General features: G+C 41.6%; 2 long non-coding RNA genes across 2 annotated transcripts in view; one reads left to right on the plus strand and one right to left on the minus strand.

Moving 5' to 3' along the window:
- The window catches only part of LOC115656082, a 105,330-nt gene extending 87,850 nt beyond the window's left edge, over positions 1–17,480 (plus strand). The window contains exons 2-3 of the long non-coding RNA XR_004001576.1: positions 15,077–15,126; positions 17,262–17,480. This is a non-coding gene — a long non-coding RNA (uncharacterized LOC115656082). The remainder of the gene's footprint in view (positions 1–15,076; positions 15,127–17,261) is intronic.
- On the minus strand, positions 6,272–25,832 carry LOC115656081. Its single transcript, XR_004001575.1, has 3 exons — positions 25,046–25,832; positions 18,203–18,209; positions 6,272–6,282 (listed from the first exon to the last, which is right to left on the minus strand). It is a non-coding gene; the product is annotated as an uncharacterized LOC115656081 (long non-coding RNA).
- Positions 25,833–26,753: the final 921 nt, after the last annotated feature.

Consider the following 26,753-nt stretch of genomic DNA (forward strand, 5'->3'; position numbering starts at 1 on the left):
ATAGAGACCATTTCCAAACTGCATATTTAGATCCAAATCTAGATCTGTGGATTTGGTCTGAGCCCATCTCTAGCACAAGTTTTGAAAAATACTAGGAACTGCAGTCACTGTGAAATGTAGAAGCAACAAAAGTTGTACGGCATTTCATCTGAATTTAATCAACACAATGTTCTGTTCTTCATATCTGTACAGTAGAAATCTGACAAGTGACTCATCCTCTGGTATTTCTTACAATCTTTCTCTTTCTGTCAGGTTTAAAGAAAATAGCCAAAAAAGCCTGGCGAATTATGCTTTCTGTAGGACACAGTATTTGTCAATTGCCTTATTTAGAATGGATTGGGGGAGATCCATTAAAGCAGAGGTTTTCAAGCCTTTTCATAATATGGACCACTCTTTCAAATTTCTCCCATTCATTGTCACTAGGACAATCTTCCTTCCTGTTTGTGATCAAATAACATCCCTGTGGCGATTACAGCAATTACTGTACATGAAAATTAATATTAGGAGTCCATGTCATCACCAGGAATTCCTGGCTCCCACTCCTGTGCTCAAACCACTACTTCATCTTGCCTCTCTGAGGTAAAGTTACAAATGAAAATGAATACAGTGCACTTCTTTCCTTAGTACATTTAGGGCCATTTTGTGAATTCAGTTACTGAGGCAAATAGTTCAATAAGGTTCTAAAAAGAATAGATATTTGATTTTAAACATTTAATTTATAGTAGCTAGTATAAAATTTTAAAAGGCTTCTCAATCCTCATGCTGCAGAGCATAAGCTAATCACTGGCTCCAGTCAGGAAAAATGTCCTCACTCAGTTTTATGGTATTGCACAGTTTAAGTGCATTAAGAGTTGTGGGGGGTCTTAAAGCTTTCTGGTGCTGGTCATTATCAGACTGGAATGTAGACAGAGTAGATCACTGAGTTGCATAAGGATGTTCCCTTCTGGTGGCTCTTTCTCTTTTCCTCTTCCTCTATTTAACAATATGAGAGTTTGTATACTATGTTTTATCACAAGCAGAAGGACACTTATCTGTAAGCAAACTTGCTTTGATTGAGGTTTCCCACATAACATGACTTATTTGCTCTCTGGCAAGCGTTCACTTTGTGTTGCCAGACACAGACTGTAGTGATGGGGAAACAATGAATAGTATTTTCAGGAAATTTGAGCATGGTTACATTTTCAGGATGATCGGAAAATGAAGTCAGGGAACTGAGGCATATTCTGAAGTTCTTATTCAGCAGTGGCACTTACTTTGACAAAACTCCCACTGAATTCTCTGGGAGTTGTGTACAAATAACAAGAAAGGTAAGAACTTCAAAATCTAGTCAAAAGGACCTGGCTCAATATTAGATCCAAATACTTACTAAACAAACCAAAACCCTGCAAACAAACTATTAAAAATAATGGGTTTCCTCTCCAAGCAGAGGTTTGGGAAGCAGCAGCAAAGGTACCCTAGAGCTGCCCAAGAGCTAGAGAAGGTAGTGAGAAGGAAGTGCAAAATCAGAGGAGTTCCATATAAATGGTTCACATTAGAAGGAACCTCTTAGGTTACAAATTCATAGAGTTTCCAATTCTCAGTGTTGGTATAGGTGAACATGAAGCCCCAACATTTTAATATGGTTTGTAGTTTTATGTGGCGATGTTATAAGCAACGTGAAACATGTATATGTTTTCAAAAATCTGTAAACTGCTAAAATGCTATTTTGATGGGTGCCTAAGGAATATTATACATCCTGTACTGTATGTGGTAAGAGAAATGTGATAATACTATTGAGCTAACGTTGTTCTACTAGTCGTGTTAAAATATATATATACCAGTATACACTGCTATACAGTTAATAGGAATAAGCACAAGATTGGCTCAAGTCTAAAAATCAACAGAGGAAAGCATATTATGACATTTGCATGACTCATTTAAGTAATGTACAGTTACTATGTCCTGTCACTTTTGTACTGTTAGAGCAATATGATTGAAGTGCTATGGGGAAAGGAGATTTTCTTCCTATGTTAATCCCTCATATCTTAAAAGCTTTATATCCTTTAGCTGTCTTCTACAAGCTAGATTTATGCATTAATGATTGAAGATCATGGTATCAAATTATTATATCAAATGCTTTAAGGGAAATAGGGATGTGCTGCCTTTGTTCTAATACAGCAGGAAGGTCTAACTATAGGCTCTGGGATTTCATTATGGTTATACAAAATCGTGTGTGTGTGTGTGTGTGTGTGTGTGTGTGTGTGTGTGTGAGAGAGAGAGAGAGAGAGAGAGAGAGAACTATTTTAAAAAACATTTGGTTTTATATTGGAATTATTTAATATCATCCCAGCAATAGGATTACTGTACAATAGAGAATGTATTACCTCAAATCACTGTATGCATCACTATGACTAGGGGGGCGGGTAAGATGGGGGGAGAGCTGTAAAACAGTGAGAATCCAGAGAGGAGGGATGACTTGCAATTTCTGAAGAATGAGTCATTTATAGATTGGATAATAATTAGGATAGACTTGGAGACATATGAGAACTTTCTGGAATATGTTTGGACCTAATCCTGCAAAGCCTTAGTCACATGAGTAATCTTTCCTCACCTAAAGTGTTCAATTGACGTCAATGGAACTACTTGCAGGATAAAGGATTACTCTCCTAACTAATTATTTGTAGGGTGTGCCCTTAATCGATCCTTTTTACCTCACAGGAAACTTCTCCAGTTTTCCTTTCTCATCCCCTTTTCTTTCCAAACAGAAGGTGAAAGATAGAATTACAATATATTTTATAGCGTAAGTGGATATGTTTAATTATATGTAATTACACCTATGTACAAAATTACATTTTTACACATACACACACAGAGTGAGTGGAGTGAGAGACTTGGCTTTACATAGTATCCTGGATGCATAAATGTTTGGGTTTTTTTGTTGTTTAGTTGATCAATTTTTGTAATAAAAATTAATTGTGGTTCACATAGATAAAGTTGAGAACTGAAATATAAATAAACTAAATGAGAAAATCAGTTTCATATTAATATATAAGATCTAATAAAATACTGAAGATACAGAACTATATTTATGGACCAAATTAAAAAGAAATCTAGCATCTCAATCAACATAACAAACATTTATACATCTCACTTGGGCAAAACTGATTTGTCTCTTGCTTTCTTCCCTGTGTGTGTACATATAATTGTATGTGTACATGTTCAATGATGTGTGCTTAAACATACCTATTTTCACTAGTTCCTGATTCAGTTTTTCAGAAGTAACCTCATTAAAATATCTTGCCTAAACAGTATTTCTTTGTATAACATTATTAGGCTGACTGAGGGGGAGTGGCTCAGAGGTAAATTTACCCTTTCCTGAAGTCTGATTTGCAACACTGTACTGTAGCTAAATCTCATAACTAGCTTTGATAAATTCTGCTGATTAACTCACCTGTCTACCTGATAATTTAGAGAGACAAGGTGCGTGAGGTAATGATCTTGTATTGGACCAACTTCTGTTGGTGAAAGAGAGAAGCTCTTCTGGATTGGGCACAGAGTTGGACACTTAACACCTACTGACCAGTTGGTAACATTTAGTATGTACAGCATATAGCCACACTTAAACAGCACTTTGCTTCACAAGAGCAAAGTGAAAGTGGTATGTATCCTTAATATATCAGCCACCTATGTCCCCCTCCCCAATTAATTGTAAGGTATTACTTATTCAAACAGATGTGGGAAGTTACATATAAATACAGAATCAGGTGATTTGAAATTTTCAGTCTTTGCTAGCTGGCGAATACTTCAGCCTTCTACCACATTCACGGTAAGGAAAGTTTTGTTTCAAGAATCACATTAGTATGGTATATAGCAACTTCCTGTGTGACTTACATAGCTGAGCCTTAAGTTATATGTCTATTTTACTGTAAATCATTACAATACAGTGGTTTGAGTCTTGGGATGCTGCTGAACAAACGCTATTTTTGCCAAGTTTTGTGATGCAAGTTACTTTCCGCAATGAGTCATTTCTGGAGCTGGGCAAAAACTTTGGAGTTTCACTTTAAGTCCTGTGAGAAAAGTTTCAGTGTGACTTAATCTGTTTTAACAAGCAAAATCTCCTTCTGCCTTTTCATTAAAACGTCCTTCTTGCTTGAAACTACTGACCTAGGCCTATTTAAAGGAAAACAAAGCTAAAGAGGAGGTCAGCCCCAGGAGGAGGTCTGGTCTGACCTTGCTTAGTTTACTTCATGGTAAAACCACAGTGTCTTGTCCTGGCTGTGTCTTTTTTTTGTTGTTGTTTTTAAATCCACAGTATAGCTCACATGCTTTAGATACTCAGAGGTAAAACTATGCCACTTTTAGCAGAGAATACAAGACTAGGCACACTTGTAATGGAAATTACCTCTCTCCTATTCCTGCCTCTTCCTCGGTATTCTGTTCCTTCATTTATATCCTAGGGTACCCTGCTAGTCCCTACTCTTGTGCCGACTTCTGTGGTGGTACACCACTAGGTTAAAATATTGTTGTCCTGGCCATTGCCTTAGCCTTACATAGCTGAGCATTAAGTTATATGTGTCTTATAGGCACTGGCTTATGGTTTGGTATCAAGTTGCATGGCCTCTGAGAGTTTTGGGAGGAATTGTGTCTCACAGGGAGTGAGTTCCCTGGCCTGCAGAAGTGTTCCTGCACTGCAGCACCCTTCCCCTTACATGCACAGCAGGCAACGTTAGCCAATGCATGGTGGGTGGCAGCAGTGCGAAGCCATGGCCAAACCACTGTACAGAGAGAGAAGGTCATGCAGTCATCTTGCACCTCGGGAGCAGCTGAACACAGCCTGGCCCTTAGGTTTAAACTCTTCAGGGCGGAGAACAGGTCTGAATTGATGTTTATTAACTGCAATGTAAATTTCTCATTATTAGTGATTGTCTTAGTTATTAATTCACTTATTAAAGATAAACAGAATTGTCAAGTTATTTTCTTAGGCCAAAAGAGAAAAGGAAATAAAGCAGAGTCCAAGCAGTTTATGTTGTTGGTATGTTAACATATTGATGTTAAAATTACAGCTGTGACTTATTTTTAACCAGTATCTCCCACTTCTCTGAAATAGTTCTATTATTCCAGAACAGGCAGTGAGTTGTTCCATTTTTGTTTTAAATCCTTGTTAATATCATAGCAATAGAGGTTATTTATTTTTATAACCAAAGTAACAAAATATACATATTTATTGTACTCATCATGATCCTGAACTTCAGCTGAAATACATCTGGACATTTTTCTAATACCATGGTAACAGGCATATGGGAAAGTGTGGTTGCCATTCCCCTAACCTCAGTGTTACTTATCTCCTCATTTGAAAGTCTACTGGGATAAGGCTGTTCCCTGAAGATATGAAGGTGGTTCTCTGTATCATGGCACTCCCTTCAGCATTTTACTGTAATTTTTTTTCAGTTTTGTATGACAGGCATGCAAAAAAATTTAATAAGGTTAATAATATTATGAAGTTAAGCTGTGTTAAATAGAACCATTCCTTCTGTCTTTCAAACTGAAGGCTGTAGGTTTTTTAGGGGAAAGTCATATTTTCTGTCCCAATACCACATGAATATAACATTGCAGAATACCACTCTCTGTGTGTACATATAAATATAAGATTTGGGGGAAATATTTCAAAAATATTTCCAGGATTTTTTATAATTTGGTTCAGTGGTGTTTTCCAATGCTTTGTCTGCTTTACATAATCTAGGTCTAACAAGTTACTGCTTTATGTGGTGGAGGTTGCTATTGGCTTTGTTTTTATGGTTGCTTGTATTTTTAATTTAATTGTCAAGGGCACCTAGAGGCTGGGATAGGTGCTGGTTATTTGTGTTGTTGTAAAACCAAATAAACATTAGTACGGTTTATGCTGCTAAAACTCTTTGCTTGTAGAGAGGTAATTTATTAGGTTATGCTCTTTAATGCTCTTGGATGGTTAACTAGTTTCAGAAAGCAAATGTAAAGTTATATCAGAAACCTTTTCATAAGAATTACAAGCAGGGAACAAGAAACCATTATGAACAATAATAATTAACGAATAATTTAAATTTTGAATTTCAAATAGCAGGCCACAGAGTAAATGAAACTTACAAAAAATTCTGAACAACTTCCAGTGATTAATTCAGGAAATTATCTGTGTATCTGCAAACATGGTGCAAGTAGAGAGAAGTGAAACTTGCTGAATAAATTATGTTGCAGCTCATTCACACATGTATAATGTAATATATGCACAGTGCATAACTGTTGGACTGTATTCCAATGCATCCCAGATGGCTTGTATTGAGTTTGAGGATGAGGTTTCATATGCCTTAACTGGCTAGCCCCTTATAGTGTACTGATTTATGTATGTGTGCCATTCACTGCCTTCTACTGGATAAGCTTGTAGTGGCTGAGCTAGTGGAGCTGACTATGTACCTTTTTGGGAGAGTCAGAACTCATGAGTTCTAATCTTAATGTTGTATATGTGCATTTAATTGGTGACTGTGCCATTCTCAATAGACTCATGGTCTTCTGAGCCATATGCCATCTTTTTAAGTAAATAGCACAAAACATATTTAAACACCTCTGGACTTCAAATAATTAAGCCCTAAGAAGGCAGCAAAGGCCATGCTCTAGAGGGTCCAGCCAGAACCAGTGCTGCAGCTCTGGACATTGGCCATTTTAGAACAGGGAGCCTTTGTGAACTAAAACCATGGCCAGAACTCCTCAAAACTCTGTAAGTTTGAAATCCAGAACTAAATCTGCACTTTGAGTCTCAGGCCCATCTCTATGACAATACTATTTTCATTGTCCAGTTACTTTGCTAAAAAAAACAGGAAAGATGGTCTTGTGATTATAGAACTGGATAAGGACTGAGGAGTCCTAGGTTCATTTCCCATCTCTGCCATGGACTTCCTGTGTGAATTTGGGGAAGTAACACAATCTCTCTGCCTCAGTTTCCCTCTCTGTAAAGAGGGATGCTAGTACTTCCCTACTTTGCAAGGTTGTTGTGAAGATAACTTTAATGTGTTGTGGTGTTGGGATACTATAGTGCTGGGAACCAGATAAGTACTACATACTTACACCAGATGGAGCAAACAACATGTTTACTTCTTTTTTTTATATATATCCACTGTAGCCATTGCAGCTGATTCCACTCCTCAGGCTGGATATTGAATGTCTTTCTATTATCTCTTCTCATATTTTTCTGTTTTAAATTCCATAACTACCTCAGAGTCCAAATTTGAACAACAAAGTAAATATCAAAGACCGCAGCTGCCAATCAACTATTGTGCTACAATGCTCAACCCAATGAGCAATGGTAAGAATTACCCTGCTGGTTCCCTTAGGACTGTAGAATCTGCACAACAAATTCTTTGTATGCCCAGGTACGTGCTTTACTTCCTTTTCTCTTTAAAACCCCCAAAAGCTTTATAACTTTTTTAGTGTGTTTTAAGTTATTATTCATGACTGCCCCACCCTGCCCCCACACTCCTCCTTGGGACTTCAAAGTACCTGGGAATTCTGATTTAAAAGTCTGCCAAAATAAAATAATATAATCTAATTATAAGATATATTCAGCTCTAAGGACCCATTCTGACTGTGGAATTTCATTGCTTAGCATTGTGGTGCTGACATAGACAACGCTTTTGTTTGAAGCCCATGAGATTTAGTGGAATAAAGTAAAGCTTTGCTCGAGGCTTTCAAAAGCTAGCACTATGCCTGTGCATCCATTATACATGACAGAATGATGATACTACAAAAAAAATTACATGCACAACCTTTTGTGTTTTGGCTTCGGGCACTCTAGCAGTGTCTGGTCCAGTGCACATTATGTAGTTGTTGTTTTTTTTCCCTTTGATACATAAACAAGTTTTGGTTAGTGGTGTTGGTGGAGAGGGTGGGAGCCTGAAATGATATTGGTATTGTCTAAATACAGTGAGAAAACAATCCAGAGGTAGTGTTGCATTAAGAAGGATCTGTTTGAATGATCAAGTGCTTTAGACTAGTGGCTTTCAACCTTTCCAGACTACCATTTCAGGAGTCTGATTTGTCTTGTGTACCCCAAATTTCACCTCACTTAAAAACTACTTGCTTACAAAATCAGACAAAAAAATACAAGTGTCACAGCACACTATTACTGAAACATTGCTGAGTTTCTCATATTTACCATATAATTATAAAATAAATCAATTGGAATATAATTATTGTACTTACATTTCAGTGTAGATAGTGTATACAGCAGTATAAACAAGTCACTGTCTGTATGAAATTTTAGTTTGTACTTAGTTTGCTAGAGAAACTATTTTTATGGAGCCTGTTATAAAACTAGGCAAAAATCTAGATGAGTTGATGTTCCCCCTGGAAGACTTTGGTCTGCAGATCCCCGGTTGAGAAACAATGCTTTAGACATGAGGGAAGGTCCTTGATTCTCTCAGTCTCTTGTTGCTCTGAAACTACAGGAAAAGGATATAGAATATGTTGAAAACTTACTGGGGAATCCTGAACACAATGTATAGGTCTCTAGGACTTTTTTTTAAGCATGCCTTGGAGTCACGGGTTCAGGTCCATGCAGGGTCCAAGCCCTTTAACCTTCCAAGGTAAAATGAGTTCAGTACAATTTACTGTATGGGTATAGTGAGACAAAAAAAAAAAAAAGGCCCTGTTTCTTCTCCGTGGATACTAAAGATTCTGTGATACTTTTTTAAAGGAGTAGGGGTTTGCTCAGTATCCCTTGCCAAATGGGAACTCCCTATCAACGATTATGAAACACACTGTGGACAGTTTGACTTTTTCCACACCATGTGGCTGCATTTTGTGGTGCTATACTAATGTGTGAACTGCTTTAGAATGGAAGGTGGTATATAGCTGTAAAATAATATTATTGAGATGGTGCTAGTTTTGATTCACACTTTCTCTGATCTGTTAGATTTGCTATTGTCTCATGTTAATGTTTTGAAACTCACTTTTTTGGTGGTGGTGGGGTTATATGGACACTTTAAATTATGGAATGGAAGAGATGCTGAAGCCTTTAGAACCCTGTCCTTCTCCATCAAGTCAGTGGCAGTTTGCCACTTGCTCAAATGGGAGCAGGCTCAGGCCTGTATTTTAAATACCAGACTCTCAATACATGTTCTCTTGCAGCTTATGAAACCCAGAGCAATCTAAAAACTAACGGTATTTACTTGGGCTGTTGATTTATTGCAGTTAACTCATGTGATTAACTAAAAAATTGATCATGATTAAAAAAATTAATCGCAGTTTTAATCGTACTGTTAAACAGGAAAATGCCAATTGAAATTTATTAAATATTTTTGGATGTTTTTCTACATTTTAAAATATATTCAATTACAACACAGAATACAAAGTGTACAATGCTCACTTTATACATTTTTTTATTACAAATATTTGCACTGTAAAAATGATAAAAGAAATAGTATTTTTCAGTTCCCCTCACACAAGTACTGTGGTGTAATCTCTTTATCGTGAAAGTACAATTTACAAATGTCAATTATTTTTTTTGTTCCATAACTGAACTCAAAAACAAAACAATGTAAAACTTTAGAGCCTACAAGTCCACTCAGTCCTACTTCTTGTTCAGCCAATCACTAAGAGAAACAAGTTTGTTTACATTTACAGGAGATAATGCTGCCCTTTTCTTATTTACAATTTCACCTGAAAGTGAGAACAGGCATTCACATGGCTCTTTGTAGCCAGCATTGCAAGGTATTTACATGCCAGTATGCTAAACTTTCGTATGTCCCCTCATGCTTCAGCCATTCCAGAGGACATGCTTCCATACTGATGATGCTCATTAAAAAAAAGTGTTCATTATTTAGTGACACAATTCTCCCCCAAGGAGTTCAATGTCTCCTGCTCTGTTTTCCCCACACTCTGTCATATATTTCATGTTCTAGCCGTCTCGGATGATGATCCAGCACACGTTCGCTTTAAGAACACTTTCAATGCAGATTTGACAGAATGCAAAGAAGATACCAATGGGAGATGTCTAAAGATAGCTACAGCACTTGAGCCTAGGTTTAAGAATTTGAAGTGCCGTCCAAAATCTGAGAGGGACGAGATGTGAAACATGCTTTCAAAAGTCTTAAAAGAGCAACATTCTGATGCAGAAACTACAGAACCCAAACCACCAAAAAAGAAAATCAACTTTCTGCAGGTGACATCTGACTCAGATGATGAAAATGAACATGCGTCAGTCTGCACTGCTTTGGATCATTATTGAACAGAACCTGTCATCAGCATGGATGCATGTCCTCTGGAATGGTGGTTGAAGCATGAAGGGACATGTGAATCTTTAGTGCATATGACATATAAATATCTTTCTATGCCAGCTACGATGGTGCCATGCGAGTGCCTGTTCTCATGTGCAGGTGACATTGTAAACAAGAAGAGGGCAGCAATATCTCCTGCAAATATAAACAAACTTGTCTGCGCGATTAGCTGAATAATGAGGACTGAGTGGACTTGTAAACTCTAAAGTTTTACTTTGTTTTGAATGTAGTTTTTTTGTACGTAATTCTGCATTTGTACGTTCAACTTTAATGATAAAGAGATTGCACCACAGTACTTGTACTAGGTGAATTGAAAAATATGATTTCTTTTGTATGTTTACAGTGCAAATACTTGTAATCAAAAATAAAAAGTGAGCACTGTACACTTTGTATTCTGTGCTGTAACTGAAATCAATATATTTGAAAATGTAGAAAAAATCCACAAATATTGAAATAAATGGTATTCTATTATTGTTTAACAGTGCGATTAATTGTGTGATTAATCATGATTAGTATTTACTGCTTCCTAACTGCTGAGATATGTGATCATTTACTTCGCTTCCAGCTGCTCCAGAAAACTCGGATATTTAGTACCTGATTCTTTGACCTCTCTTGCAATATCTAAACAGCTTTGAGCGGAAAAAACAAAATCCCACCTCTGAGAAGAAGGAAAAGCTCAAGACTATTTGTGCATGGCTGTGGCTTCAGCTTCTTTGTCTTCTCCTGTGATGCATTAGCCTGTTTTTAAAGTTGCAGAAAAGAGATCTTGTAGTGCTAGGGAAAATGTGTATTAAGTGTACTGGAGGAAGGGGGGGATTGTTTTTGAGGAGGTGGATACTCAGTTCTTTCTGAAAACTAGGCCTCTTTAAGGTGTCCCAGATTGGGCACCCAAAATGTTAAATTTATGGTTGGTTTTAAAAAACATTTTCTTTGAGTACTAGCTTGTTGTTAAAGCCAGTTAGAATATAGGGGTCTTCTCATAACAAAGAAGAGATGGCCTCAAACAAAGTCAGTATGGCCAATCCCAGGCATTCAAAAATGAGTCAGACCCTTAAAAAGGACTGGTTACAAATCATGACTCTTAAATTAATTTTTTAGGATCTTTGTTTTTGATTTCCAGTGTTTTGAGCATTTAGGGTTCACATTTTCAAGCTTTCCTTCTGCATATGTGAGTGAAATTTTGTTTCCAAATGAAAGCAGAGGTTGTCATGTAATCATATCACTCCTGGAGCTGAGCCTTTAAGGTGGGGGTGGGCAAACTTTTTGGCCCGAGGGCCACATCTGGGTATGGAAATTGTATGGTGGGCCATGAATGTTCACAAAATTGGGGGTTAGGGTATGGGAGAGGGTGAGGGCTCTGGCTGGGGGTGCGGGCTCTGGGATGGGGCTCAGACTGAGGGATTTGGAGGGTAGGAGAGGGATCAGGGCTTGGGCGGGGGTTGGGGCACAGGAGGGGGTCCAGGGTGCAGGCTCTGGGCAGCGCTTACCTCAAGCAGATCCCAGAACCAGCAGCATGTCCCCGCTCCGGCTCCTATGCAGAGGCATTGCCAGGCAGTGCGCGCTGCCCCATCCCTTGCTTCTGCTCCGGCGGGCTCTCGAGGGCCGGATTAAAACATCTGGAGGGTCAGATGCAGGCCCCAGGCCATAGTTTGCCCACCCCTGCTTTAAGGAAAACACTAAATATTGTAAGATTTGTGATGGCTCCAAGAGATGGCAACACTACAATGTATTGATGCAACTGTAAGCTGTGGGACCAAACTGGCAGGTACTTTGAGTGTTAGAGGGAGTAGGGGCACAAGGAGACTCTTCCCCCTGTGACACACCAGTGCAGGAGGCAGCCATAAGTTGGCTGAAAGCACAAGAGAGGGGAAGTGGCAAACATTTGTGGCCAACACTCACTGCTCTAGAGAGGACATGTCAGGGTGGTGTAAGGCATGGTTGTGCCCCTGCACATTTGGCAGGGCTGCAATGGAAGGAGCACTGGTCACAGCTTTGTGATACAGAAAGAGCTGCTACTCATCCTGCTCCCTCTAGCAACCCAGAGACATTTTTAGCTTTCCCTCTACCCATGCATGTGATATATGTACTTCCATAGCATAAGTGATTCACTGGCTCATAGACCATAACAAGGCACAAAATATGATGGAGCATTACTGGACTGTAGTACTCTTCAAAACGGGCTGCCCAGAGGATTCAGGGGGCCTAGGGAAAAGCAATTTTGGGGGCCTCTTCCATAAAAAAAAGTTGCAATACTATAGAATACTGTATTCTTGTGGGCACTCCTGCAGGGCCCAGGGCCTGGGGCAAATTGCCCCACCTCTCTGGGCGGCCCTGCTTCAAAATGAGTTTTCGTGATCTAAATAAAAGATTGAGAGACACGCAAATTCCTCCAGGACTTATTATCATTACATGACTCATACGCTCCCAAAAAATAGCAAACACACTCAAATCTTGAAATTATATCACAATCTCTTACCATTTATAGTGGTGAGTAAACTGCACCCAGAGGAGTATATACTTGTACTGTCTTCAGTACAATGGCACTGATGAAAATTCAGTCAGAATGAAAGCTGTATCTTTTTAAGTTCTGTTACAGCCAACCCATTATTTCTCTGGGTGGAGAGCTTGTAAGAAAACAAAAATATTTGTATTTGTTTTGAGACATAAGGGGAGCTTAAGTCCACATCCAATTTTAATTGCCGAATTATCAACATCCTAAAAACATATGCCAAAACAGAAATACTGACTTTATATTGCAACATAGAGTTAAAACCACTTCCACTTCTGTAATGGCTTTTCATCCAAGGATTTCAAAAGTGCTTTACAAACTTCAGTGAAACCCCATGACAGCCCTGTGATCTAGGTCAGTGTTTTACCTGTTGGCATCTGGGAAAAGGGGGTCCTATTTAAAATTGGAGAATAGTGAATAATATTTTTATTATAAAAAATACTCCTCGTAGGCTCTCATAAGAACAGCCATACTCCGAACATTTATACCACCTCCAATCAGATAGCCTGAATATTCCCAAACAGTGAATAAAAAGGTGGAGGGGGTGGAGTATGTATTTAGTTGAAATGAACAGCAGTTAGAGTGTGATCAAATATTCATAAATGCTGGGTTTGCAGCATTTGACCTGCATAATTACTGCTTACATAATAATCTTTTTTTATTACATTTTTAATGTATGACTGAAGCCAAAACAATAGATTCACAGAGCCCTAACTGAGTGGCTCCTTTCAGCCACCACCCAGAACAAAAATGACATGGAGTAGGACTCAGAGTGGTAGCCGTGTTAGTCTAACCTGCTATGGCAGGAGAGGAGTGAGGTGGTAGAAGAGAGCACTCTAGCACTGGCAGCAGGGCTAGAAAACACATTATTCACTCCTCACAAACCCTGCACCCTAGTAAAGGGGACAGCAGGTGCCTCCACTGTGTGTGCTTCCAGTGCTCCTCGAGATACCACGTTGTGCCAGCATGATATACAATACTACTTGGGCTGTTCCTCCGCATGTTGCATACCATGTCAGTGACTTCAAGCCATAATCTAATCTGTAAGCACTGCAAATCTTCGTTCTGTATATTGTGTCTAGGAGTTCATATAGCAGAGTTGGCTCAGTCTCTTGTGTTTATAATATTCGTTTAATAGTATTAAGTCTATCTTTCAGAGGAAGGAAGAAACATTCAATATATTAAATGCTGCTTATTAATCAGACTGAAGTTCGTGGCTCCTTAAGCTTAAAGCCAGCAGACATTGCAGGATTGAATTAATGTGAACTCTTACCAAAGAGTGGGCTGTGTTAGAGGTGAGGTGGGGGAGGAACTTGGAGAGGTGGGTGGAGGAGAAGAGGATAAGGAAATAGCAAACATTACGATCTCCACTTCCCCATTAAATGAGTCATAGCTGACAGGAGCGAAGGCATGACACTTCTGGGGCCTGATTTTCTTTCTCTTTTTCTTTCCCCCAATGATGCTGAGGAGCCACAAATTCAGTTGAAAGCAATGGGATATGAAAAGCAGGCTCTTATTAACTGGGGACAAGCACTTAACTCTCTTTAAATCCGCTCTGGATTCTGGAAACATCTAGTTTCCATTGGGTATATTCAGACTTAACAGTGGTATTCAAATAACCATTCCGGTACTAACATTACATCATTGTATGTACATTATCATGGCCATAGTAGTGATAGATTGAGAGCGAGAAGGGCTGAATATAGATGAAAGAAGGAGAGTTCTTTGGTGGATGAGAATGAGGGATGAACTGGTGGTTAAATCAGAACTAATGTGAGAGAGGGGCACAACAGATGAGGTCAAGTGTTTAAAGATGAGAGGTGAATAAGCAGGATAGTGGAAGGGGTATGTGAAGAAGGGGGAGGTATGACTATTTGGGAATGGGGTGGAGGCATAACTTCTTAATTTAAACCTATATTTTATTAACTGCTCTTTTCCCATTTCTCTTACTGTCTGAGATGAACTGAAACGCCCCTCCTTTTCTCTGTTCAAAGCTACAGACTATTAGACAGAAGAGAGAGGCTCTGTCACAGTAGATAAGTCTTGCTTTCAGATACTGCAGTCCCTGAAAACTGATCCCTTAAACACAGTCAGCACCTTGTTAAGTAATAATAGCCACCTCACTTCACTCCATCCTAACCAAGTGGGGACAGGTAATGTCTGGAGAACAGGGGAATCCTTCTGCCTGCCAGTTATGGACTGGTGTAAAGAATCAGAATTTAAATACTAATAGTCATGCTGAATAGTGTTCTCTGAACTCAGGTTCCTCTCCTGCTCTTTACTATAGGTACATGGAAATCAGTGGTGCCTATTGTCCACAAACAGCCTATGTAAAAGGTATGTATATTTCAAGGTCAGCTTACTAATGTACACAAACAACAACTGACTGCTTTCATTTTGAAGACTTCCATGTTAAATGAAAGGAGACAGCATAACAAGAGAGCAAAAGTAAGTGTCTGTGAGAGACTGCAATGTGCATCTCCTCTGTAACATGCTGCATCAACTCTGCATTATAAAATGCTGCAAGTGAAAGTCTTAAAATAAATAAATAAATAAATAAAGGTGCAGTGTATGGAAAACCAAGTGCACCACATAGGATGAAAGCTGGTCCTGCAAGTAACCTATTGTCCTGCTAAGGCAATGGAGATCATTTGGGTAGGTTCAGCTTAACCTTTGAAACTCTTATTAGATTGAGCTAAGAGCAAGGACTCTTCACTGGCAGGGAGGGACTGCATTTAGGCTGCTCTTTCCCTGAAAGTATCACTCAGAGACCCTCTGTCATTGTTCTCAGAACTGCTAAATTTGTCTGAATTATTTGTATTCATGATCATTTAGCTTTCCTTCATTCTATCTAGTTTTCTCAAGAGGTGCTTGGGGGCATCAGTAGAGGAGGCAGGTGTGAAATAAAATGGTGTAAAAGCTCTGTGGTTGTAGTGATGCTGCAGGTTTGGGAGGCAGAGGCGGATAAACATGGGTATACAGCAGGAAAAATATATTTGCTTTTCGTTAACTAAGCTGTGCAATATATTGGAGAAGGAGAAAGCTTGTCTCGCACCTCAGGTGATGTACTCAGAACCTTATATGATCAGATTTCATACTTCCTGATGTGCTAGAAACACATTTTTACTTTTACTCTACTTCATTGATATGAAAGTAGTAAATCATCATAATTTTTCCTCTTAGTTCAAGTGTCCATCTTCATTTTAGCACACAGCAGAGAAGGTTGAAAAATAAATCTCACTAAAGGGAAGGACAGGGGAGAGGAGAGAAGCTGCTGGGTCTTTGAGACAAGCCCTGCGTCAGAGTGCTTCCTGCATGTCCTGAAGTGATCCAGCCACACACACGTTGTACAGTGTGCTCCACCAGAGACTAAAGATCAAACTTTTAGCTGAGCTGAATTTGCATATTTACAGTGTTTACTTTTTAAATTTCATTAACTACAGCTAGTCTCCTAACCCAGGGCTTCCTGGGGGGGAGAGGGGGCGGGCAAATGGGGCAATTTGCCCCAGGCCCCGGCTCCTGCAGGGGCCCCCACAAGAATATAGTATTCTATAGTCATTTCAACTTTTTTTTAGAGAAGGGGCCCCTGAAATTGCTTTGCTCCAGATCCCCAGAATCCTCTGGGCAGCCCTGTCCTGACCTAGTGCTTAACATGCCTTAAAGGCAGATTTTACTAGCCATAAGCAAATGTTGCACTTTAGTGCATTAAACCTGTTTTTTTACCAATATGTACAAACAAGTATTCTCAGAAGTGGCTGCTGTTTGTGGGTGCAGTTTTTCATCTGTAGTCAGTTGTAGGTGCAGATATTAGTAGCAAGACATCTAGTTACCTGATTAATGGGGCAAACAAGTAGCTCAATGTGTGTCTACCAACAAATACAAACAGAATTACTGTGTATGCAAAATTGTCCTTGCTAAAAAGGAGACCAAGCTGAGACCTGAATCATTATAGAAGGTGAAGAGCTTATGAGATGCCGATACCCTCAACTGCTTTGTACTTTTTAAGATCAGAGACATGGCTTGCAAACAGCAAGCAAACAAACAGATAAGCAATGAAAGCTCTGAAATGACTCAAGAGATTATTAAAATACAGCAAAATATTATCTATTGTCTCTGGCAGAACACATACATCAACATTCTCCTATCAGCAAAAGCTATGTATGTGTCTTGATAAAAATAGTTGAAGTAAACGTTTCTTCTATCTTTCCAAACATGGGCAGTCAGTGGAGCTGGAAACTCATTTTCAACTTAACTGTCCCTCCCCACGATAAAGAGATAAAAGATGTTGTCAGCAATTAAGAATTATTTTTAAACTTGCCTTCTGTGTTGTTTGGAATCTCGGCAAGAAGAGTTAAATTTTTAATCAGTAGTGTTTTGAAATGGAAATATATCTACACTTATTATGAGACTTTTCACACTGTATGCCCCACTAATGCCCATACAATCTCATTCACTTACATTAATAATTTCAGATTTGTATTCCTATTGGGAAACTTGGACAGGTACTGGTATTATATTTTGATACTAAAGAGGCAATACTGGACTTTTTGACAGGGATACGAGAGACACAGGATCTAAGATTTTTCAGCTCTAACTTGTGTGCCTTTTAGTTCATATCTTTAATCTGCTGCAATATATGTTCTCTGACATTTAGTCTTTGAAAAAAGAAAGAGGAGTACTTGTGACACCCTAGAGACTAACAAATTTATTTGAGTTTAAGCTTTTGTGGGCTAAAACCCACTTCATTGGATGCATGCAGTGGAAAATACAGTAGGAAGATATATATATATATATATATATATATATATATATATATATATATATATATATATACACACACACACACCCAGCGAACATGAAAAAATGAGTGTTGCCATACTAACTATAACGAGAGTAATCAATTAAGGTTGGCTATTATCAGAAAAAAAAACTTTTTTAGTGGTAATCAGGATGGCCATTTCCAACAGTTGACAAGAAGGTGTGAGTAACAGTAGGGGAAAAATTAGCATGGGGAAATAGTTTTTACATTGTGTAATGACCCATGAGATACAGAGTTCAAGGATCAGGTATGGAATATGTAAGAGACTCCTTAACTAAAAAAATTATTGGAAAATTAATCCTTGCATCATCCATGTGTGTGGTTCTTGTTTTTTGCATTATTGCCTGAATGGGTATCTGTGGGGGTAGATTTTCAAGGGGTTCCTACGAGGCAAGCAGTATAAGCGTGTATTTCTAAATCATCAGTTTCTTTTTTGAAAAGCAAGGTAAGTGTGATGGGCTCTATTAGATGTTCCCTTTCCCTGCTGGAGGTGGTGGGACCCTGATGCCCTCCTGCTTACGGAAAACCTGCTCAGACCAGGGCAACAATAACACTTAGTCCTCTAGAGGCCTAGGAAAGGCCAGGAGGAAATACTGACCAACTGAGAGTCAGCAAGACAGTAAAGAAGACTTGCCTGCTTTCTCTGAGTGATGTGTTGGGTGAAGCTGGGACAGAACTGCAGCAGAGCACCTCAGTACTAGCCCAGAACCTCAGGGTCTGCTCAGGGCTTTTGCTTAAAGGACTAAGTAGTGACTGCACTACCACTTATCTTGGTATAACTTATGTTGCTTAGAGGTATGAATAAGCCACGCCCCTGAGTGACTTAAGTTACACAGACCTAAGAGCAGGTGTGGACAGTGCTATGTTGGCAGTCCTGTTTGTTTACAAAGAATATACAAAGTCCTATTTCCCTGCACCTAGGAGGAATCGAACTGGACACAATTTTTCTGCACATACTTCCAAGCTCCTTTCAGCCAGTGCTCAGTCAGTCCCAAAAGTTCATCTCTAGGCTTTCTGTGGGCCATGTTCTCAGTGCTTGTTCAGGTTGTGTCCCTGGCTTTCTGCTCATTTTCTGAATTGGTTTCTATGGTGTGTTCTCACTGCTTCTCTACCTCCTACAGACCTCTGCTAAACAGTACCCAGCAAACCCTTCCACTGATGTGTCTTGCATGTGCCGTTGTTTTGGGTGAGGCTGCTATTGTTTCAGCTCATTGTACAATGGTTTTGCAGAACTGTATTCAATGAATGGTGGGGATTGCACCCACTGTTTTCAATGAAGTTTAATCCATAACAATAACCCACCCTATAACAATAGCAAACAAATGTCAGTCTTCAAACTGGTGGCCTTTTGGGGTCATGCGATGGCTAAATTCATTAATAAGGCAGAGGGGATTTCACTTTCCTCTGGAGAATTAGTGTATTCAATGACAATGGAGTATAGAACGAGGCCAGATAAACCAAATCATCTAGTATGGCAACTCCTGTTTGTTGGTGTAAGCAGGGTTCAGGGGATTGAGTTGACAAAAATTTTTTTTCTTCCCTTATTTTGATAGAATAGCAAATTAGAGAAATGGATGTGGTGATAAAACAAATGAAATTAAAAGGGGGATGGGGCAGTTCTGAAACACGTCCTCCTATATTTCTCTTACTTAATTCAAAAGGTGTCATTAGTTCTGTTAGTACATATTGCTGCAACTGGCTTATCATTGTAAGCCATTTAATCAGTTGTCTTTTTTCCAAAGCAAGCCATTTCTCTTGAATAATGACCTGAACTTCTCTATTACATCCACTAATGCTTTTTTCATCACTAATGTTAGCAGTACAGTTTAATCAGATGCTTGCTCAGCTGTCTCAGTCACATTAAAGACTGTATGGAAATTATTATATACGCAAGATGGATTTTATGAATGAGAATGAAGAGGACATTTTCTCATCTAAATGTGGCTGTTATCCTTTGACCAGAATCTTCCAGTGTGCATTGAAAAAGGACATACAAATCTTTTTGCAGTGTATAAAGTGGTATATTGTAGATGGTATGGCTAAGCAAACATTACAGTTAGAAGAACTGTCACAGGAGTGTGACACATACTTAACATTATTAGTTGGACTAACAGAGAACTTTGTGTTTGGTGTTGAGTTACTGGTGCTGAGCTGGAAGCCTGGATTATTTCTTTTTAAAATATATCCTTATTTCTGTTGGTCTCTCTCATATGTTTTCTTATTCTTGTCTTTCATTCTCATTCTGTTTTTCTCATCTCAGTGCTTAAACTTATTTTCCCTGTGGATTCTTGGTGGAACTTCACCAGTCTCATCAGCTGTGTTACCTTATTGCACAGAGACAACATGATTTTTCTAGAGATGTCGGGGTGCTACTTCTCATGAGTACTACATTCATTAAATTAAAAAATATATATATTGCCCACTTCAAGTCCTCTAAAACAGTGATCACTAACCCGTTGATCGCGATCAACCGGTTGATCCTGAAGACTCTCCCAGTCAATTGCAATCTCCGGCTGCAGAGACACAGTGGGGCTGCCTGCTGCGGTGCCTCATGCCACTCCTGGAAGAGGCCAGCATGTCTCTGCGGCCCCACGGTGTGTGTGTGTGTCTCTGCTCGCTGCCCCTCTCTGCAGGCACTGTCCCCGCAGCTCCCCATTCCCAGCCAAAGGGAGCTGCGGCCAATGGGAGCTGCAGGGGCAGTGCCTGCAGAGAGGGGCAGCACCCGGAGCCATGTTCCTTCCCCCAGGGACTGCAGAGGCACGTTGGCCCCTTTCGGGAGTGGCATGGTCATGTGTTGCACTACTGACTGGCAGGGTGTGGGGGTGGCCTGGCTTATGATGGGGAGGAGATGCCGATGTGCCTGAGTGAGGCTGGGTTAGGCAGGGAGCCTGTCTTAGCCCCACTGTGCTGCTGACTGGGAGCTGCCCAAGGTAAGTGCCCCCCGATGGTAGTCCCTACCCCAGCCCTGAGCCCCCTCCCATAGCCAGCACCCCAAACCCTCTCCTCCACCCCAAATCCCTGCCCCAGCCCTGCCCCCCTCCCAGAGCCAGCATCCTATACCCCCTTCTGCACCCCAACACTCTTCCCCCAGCCCAGAGACCCCTCCTGCACCCATACTCCCTCGCTGATCCCCACCCTCTCCTGCACCCCAAATCCCTGCCCCAGGCTCATCCCGGAGTCCACTCCCACACTGTGAACCCCTCGGCCCCAGCCCAGATTCCACACCCCGTCCCAAACCCCAACCCCTTGCCAATGAGAGTGAGTGAGGGTGGAGAAAAGCGAACAACGGAGATAGGTGGGGATGGAGTGAATGGGCAGGTCTTTGGGGAAGGGAGTGTGCCAGATAGAAGTGGTTGTTTCTTTGAAGACACCTAGCTAAGCGTCTTGATTTTTTTCAGAAGTACTGAGCATCTAAAATTTCAGTTAAAATAATTGGAGAAGTGAAGGTATTCAATACCTTTGCTAAATCAGGCCACCTGTTTTAGGTGTCTAGCTTTGAGTTTACATTTGACAACTTTGGACAGTATTTATTTTTGCCTGTAAACAGCATCTAGCTAAATGTAGCAGCCTGATCCAAAGCCCACTGAAGTCAGAACTTTTTGGGTCCTACCCCTATTGCCTTCCTGGGTATGTCTACACTGCAGCTCGAAGGAAGCCTCCCAGACTGGGTAGAAAGACTCATGCTAGCTCTGGTTGGCCTGTGTGGTGGTGGTGGTGGCAGAGTTGGCTAGCCACCTGAGTGCAGCCTTGCCCAGTTGCCCCAGGTCTGAGCTCAAGTGGCTAGCTAGTGCCACCACCCATATTGCAACATCCACACTGCTGTTTTTAGTGCACTAGCTCAAGCGAAGCTAGTGTAAGGCTGTCTTCCCAAGTTGGGAGGAACGCTCCCAACTTGGGGGTGTAGATATACCCTCTGAGTCCTAGGTACTGATACAAGCATTGCAATTTACTATTGTAGAGGATAAACATTGACACTGGTAAGCTGGGTGGCAGCTTTCAGAATGATTGTACGACTTGTTTAACAGTTAGTCTTTAAGCCTAAGAAGAAATTTAGGCTTTTATTTTAAAATAAATATCTAGACTTTTTCCTTGAAAAGATAACATAAACCTATGTAAACCAATAGTTTAGACTGAAAAGAACATGAAGCTGGTCTTTCACAGCAGGTTGCAGAGGCAAGGGTCGCTAAAGGTCCTTCTAGCTTTCCTCCTCACCCCTCTTTATAAATAAAAATGAATCCATATCCGTTACTCAGAGGATATCCCCAAAAGTCATCTCCATTACCTTCCCTTAAACTCTTAGGCTGCACGTGAGTGTTATTGGGGTAAAAATTGTGGATAAAAATAATGCCAGCTGTGCTGGCTGATATTTTCAGCCCTCTCCAAGTACATCCACTAAGTTAATATTCCACACCACTGTCTCTAGGTGTGCACTGGCTAGTAGCACATAGTTCCTGCAGCCCCTGTTTTTGCCAGCTGCTCTAACATTTTCCCGCATACCAAGGAGGCGAGCAGATGTCACCAAGCTGCTCGTGCAATGAGGGGAAGTCCTACCGCTGTTGAAGCCTGCCCTCTTATCACTGTTTGCTCAGTCTCAACAAGAATCTAAAGTGCTGAACAACCCTTATTTCTCTCACCACCAGCCCAGAAATAAACCTTGCCCTCTCCATCATCACACACACAATATCAGTCAAGGAAGACCAGCTCCTACAAGAGGAAGAGAAGATTTCTTATAGAAGCAGACTCCGCCTGGCATCTGAGGGAACCTTCTCCTTCCCCACCCTTGACACAGAGAGCTCAAGGCAACACATTGGTCACTTCTGCTGCTGTGGGAGCCACCTAGACTTGCCTTGTGGACATACTGGCAAGGAGGAAGCATGATGGTCAAGAGATACTGTGCCAGTTGATGGAGTGATGGAAGGATTGTTAAATTTGAGATGGGGGAGAGAAGTGTTTTACCAAAGGAACAACGTGTATACCACTGAGTGAGGCAGAAAATTTTGGGGGAAGCCCCTGGTTGAAAATTTTGTCAACACATCACTGATCCTTGATGTAAATTAAGTTTAACAGGCAGAGCCTCATTGGAGCATAACACAAGTGCCCTCCAAATAACTGAAGACCTTGTAGTGTAGTCAGCAATCCCTTTCAAAATTTCTTAAATGAGACCAGAGATTACATAGACCTTGCATGTTAACTCTGTTCAATACAAGCTGTGTTCTTGCATCTGCTGGGGAGCTCCAGGCTCACTGTAAACCATCCTAAGTAAAGAATCCCCTCTCTGTTTGTCGACTAGACTTCAGTTGCATTAGACTACAGAGTTAGGTCTATGTAAACTGCCTTGTGTCAATCTAACTATTTAAGTGTCTACACTAAAATTTTGCTCCCGCTGATGTAACTGCCCCGCTATGCTGACTGAACAACTTCTTGAGTGACATAGAGTCAAGATTGATGTAGTTAGGTCAACGCAGTGTCAAGGTAGATACTGTGTTATCTCAACTGTTACTGGCTTTCAGAAGCCGTGCCACAATACCCCACACTGACAGTGTAATCAGTACAAGCGTTCCTAGGGAAGACATGCACTGCTGACACAAAAAGCATAGTGTGGACATGCAAAACAGATTTAATTACTGCAGTGGCTGTATGCTGACATCACTTAGGTCGACATAAATTTGTAATGTAGACCTGTGCTGAGTCTTTTCTCATCTTCGTCCTAAGAGATACTACAGACCTCAATATATATATCAGAGGACATACACTGTTGTTTCTGTAGGGTGAGCACATTGGACATACCAGAGTGGTCTTGCATTTCTCCATTCCTTTCCCCTCCCCAAGCTCTGTGTGCCATCTATTTCAAGGACTCTCTCAACCCCGTCCCCCATGTCAGGGGCTCTGTGTATCCCTTTTCCAACCATGGAAGGGCTCTGTGTGTCCTTCATACCATTGTCCACCATTCTCCCCCATACCAAGGACTTTGGGTGCTCCCTCATTTTCCCCCTTATTTCCTCTTGTCCCTATACCATGGTCCCCCATTCTCCTTCCACCAGAGGTTCTGTATACCCCCTCCATGCCTACTTCCCCCCATACAAGGGTCTTCCATTCTCTCCCCATCAGGGATTCTCTGTGAACCTCCCACTAACTCCCTTCTCTCTCATGCTACAGGTTCTGTGTGCCCACTTCCCCCATGCCATAGTTCTCCATTCTCCCCCTATATGATGGGTCCTGTGTCCACTCCCATTCCTTCTTACTACTCCTCCCATTCTTATTTATTTTCTTTTTGCCTCTGGAGAAGCCACTCAGGATGTCAGCATTTTAAAATTGAATTGGGAGGATGGGTAGAGGTGAGATGGGAGGCGGTGCTGTGCTGGAAGGTGTAAATGGCTGCCGTCAGCTGGTTCTTTGATCTATAGAAAGTTACAGAGAGGGCGGAGGCAGCTTCATGTATTCCCAGATGTACCCTCTTCTTTTTTTTAATTTTCACCATAATCAACAGGGTTCTGTCTATTGCTGCTTTAAAATTTCCCTAACATATTTGAATTGATCAGATGTGGTGTACCAAAGTTATTGTGTGACAGACTGACAGACTCCATCACATCACATCACATTGAGGGTAATATCTCACTTTCCTTGTCCAATTAATTATAGAATTGTTTAACTAAAAGGGAGCTTGGGAGATCTTCTAGTTCAGTTCCATACACTCAAGGCAGGGCTAAGTATTATCTAGACCATCCCTGACAGGTGTTTGTCTAACCTGCTCTTTCTCAAATGACAGAGATTCCACAATCTCCCTAGGCAATTTTATTCTAGTGCTTATCTACCCTGACATTTAGGAATTTTTTCCTAATGTGCAACCTAAACCACCTTTGCTCCAATTTAAGCCCAAAACAACACCCCCCTCCCCGCATCCAAAATGGAGGGGAAAGTGGCAAAATTTCCCCTCCTCCTCCTCTGGGCACACTCCAAGGGTGTTGACCCATGGGTCCCAGGGGCAGTTTCATCAGGAGACACCATGGTGAATGTAGAAAATACGTACCAGAAATATTGTGAGTTTTATCATCTGGATTCAAAGACTAAGGATCGGGCGGCAGCATGGTTGTTGTGGCAAACTTGTTGTGCTTGGCAAAGCACTAAAGCTGATTATAATTCTGAAACTATGCAAATGAAGCAGGAGTTGGAGCGCATAAGGGCAGAAAGGGATATGTGGAAGGCACAAGTGAAGTGGCAGGGACAAGTTGTCAGCAGCTCTGCATTCAAGGCGACGGAGAGAATTGAACAGACTGAAGAAGAGAGGGAACGTTCTAAGGAATTGGAGGTCCAGGTGGATTGTTTGCGGGGATTGATGTTAGAGCAGGGGACCCATCCGGGCAGGACAGCAGCAGGACCCCAAGGATCAAGGACAAAGGCGCTGCTCTGAAATGACCCCAGAGACTGGAATGAGAACACATGGTATGGCCAGGAGCTTGGCCAGCCCCGATGGCAGTTGTGCAATGGTTAACTTTCCAGCACGGCCCCCCGGCCCAGGGAGGGAGCCTTGACCCCTGAAGAGAGAACTTCTCTGGCTCAGGGTTAGGGGCAGCCAAGGCGAGCACATTCTTGGAATGGGCATATCAGTTTCTGATGGCGAGAGAGGATATGGGGTTAAACCCAGAGGAGGTTAGGAAGCTGTTGAGGACAGCATCCACTGTACCAGGGTGCGATATGGGAATCACACTGCGGATGCAGGCTGCCAGACGGTGGCAGTCCCTGTTTACGCAAGTTCACAATTTGGCTCAAGGAGAGGCACTGCAGGAGGTGAGCTGCCAGTACACAGCAGGCTCCCTTGCTCCAGAGGAGGCCACTGATGTCTTTGTGGAGAGAATGGTATTAGTGGGATTGTTAACTGGCTGGTATCCGGCCCGTGCCCAGGGGGGAGTGATTCCCAGGACCCTGTCCAAGATTGAGTCTTATTGCAGCAATGTTGCCCAAAGATGTTCAGATGGCTGTGAGAGTGTGGATGCAGAGAGAACCCATAGATATATCACACCTTAAGGAAGTGGCATGCCAGGCCACCAGAGTGGTTGGTCAGCCTGGAACTGGGGCTGCTGCTCCCGCCGCTGCAGCTTCAGCCCCAGCGCCTCGACACAGGTGCCCCCGATTGGACACCAGTCAGCTCCACACATAGTTGTGGATGGCCTTAAAGGACTATAGGGAACCAATGGGCCAATGGGACTGGAAACCGACGGAGTCCCTAGCACTCCACTGTATTCAGCTGGGGTTGAACTCCTGGAGCCAGGAGGCGATATTGGGGCCAAGAAAGCAACTTCATATTAGGAGGGCCCCGACTCCCTGAGTCCACTGGGAGAGGAAAGCACCCAGGGATGGACCTGGGTGGGACCTCTCCAGGTGGATTTGGGAGGAAGGTTGTGGATGCACCTTCGGATGGGGGGCCACATGAGCACCCTGAGACATCTGAATTAGATTTTGTGATGCTGGTGGACACCAATGCGGCTGTCTCACTGCTTCCCTGCCCCATGCTGGGAGTGCCAATCCAGGGAACCATTGAGCTCCAGGGATTTGATGGCATCTCGGTGCAGGGGCAAGTGTTGGGACGACTGGTCACCTGGGTGTGGAATCTTACCTGAAGATGGCCCTGGATTTATAGTCCCACAACTACAGAACCAATTTTGGACATAGATTGCTTGTGAGAGGGAGGAATAGTTGGTTGTGCTAACAAAGGTTTATGGAGGACCCCAAAGAAAGACTGAACCCCCGAAGTAACAGAGGGAGATACTGGACTGCTGATGCATAGTATGTTGGGAGTGGTGGCAGTGACTAGGGATAGTAAGGAGGAATGGAGGAAGCGTTTCCCCCAGGCATGGACGGCCCACAAATTGGACTGCTATAAATGGACTGGGGAACCAGTGAAAATAGAAGGACCAGTGGTCCCCCCACAGAAACAATATCCTATCCCCACTGCGGCACGCCGGGCTGTAGTGGAGATAGTCGAAGAGCTGGAAGAGCAGGGAATAGTGAAAAGAATGACTTCCCCCTTTAACTCCCTCATATGGCCTGTGAGGAAAGCTGATGGTGTCTCATTGAGACTGATTGTCTACTATTGGAGAGTCAATGCGATGACCCCCCAGTGGGCGCCAATAGTTGCGGACATGACTCA

The sequence above is a fragment of the Gopherus evgoodei genome, chromosome 8, assembly GCF_007399415.2.
Source record: "Gopherus evgoodei ecotype Sinaloan lineage chromosome 8, rGopEvg1_v1.p, whole genome shotgun sequence".
Taxonomy (NCBI): domain Eukaryota; kingdom Metazoa; phylum Chordata; order Testudines; family Testudinidae; genus Gopherus; species Gopherus evgoodei.